Genomic DNA, 498 nt, shown 5'->3' on the forward strand with positions numbered 1-498 from the left:
CTTAAGGGAAATTGTACTTATTTTTTGCATAAATATGCTTGTAACCAATTGCTTTAAAATATATAACAATGATTAATTGTACTTGTAATCACTTATCTATCATACAAATATGCTAATTAGAATATTACATGGCCAAAACATGTATCAGGCACCAGTATTCCTGGTCTAGGACGAATACAAAGGAGTAATGGTCATTTTAAGGACCTGACGGCCGCCATTTTGAAAATGGGGCCTTTCTTGGAGTCAAACTTTGGTAAACTTTTAGTATGTTTTTAAGTACATCTGATACTACTGTAAACCACTGAGAAACCTTTTGTTAGAATTTTTTTGGGGTCAAGCCATGTTTGCAGCTGACTATAATCAAAAATTACATTTTGATATATTTACGGAAGGAAATTTACTAAGTATCTTCATGGACCATGATCTTTACTTAATATCCTAATGATTTTTGGTATAAAAGAAAAAAATGGATCATTTTGACCCATACAATGTATTGTT

Source organism: Onychostoma macrolepis, chromosome 03, assembly GCF_012432095.1.
Source record: "Onychostoma macrolepis isolate SWU-2019 chromosome 03, ASM1243209v1, whole genome shotgun sequence".
Taxonomy (NCBI): Eukaryota; Metazoa; Chordata; class Actinopteri; order Cypriniformes; family Cyprinidae; genus Onychostoma; species Onychostoma macrolepis.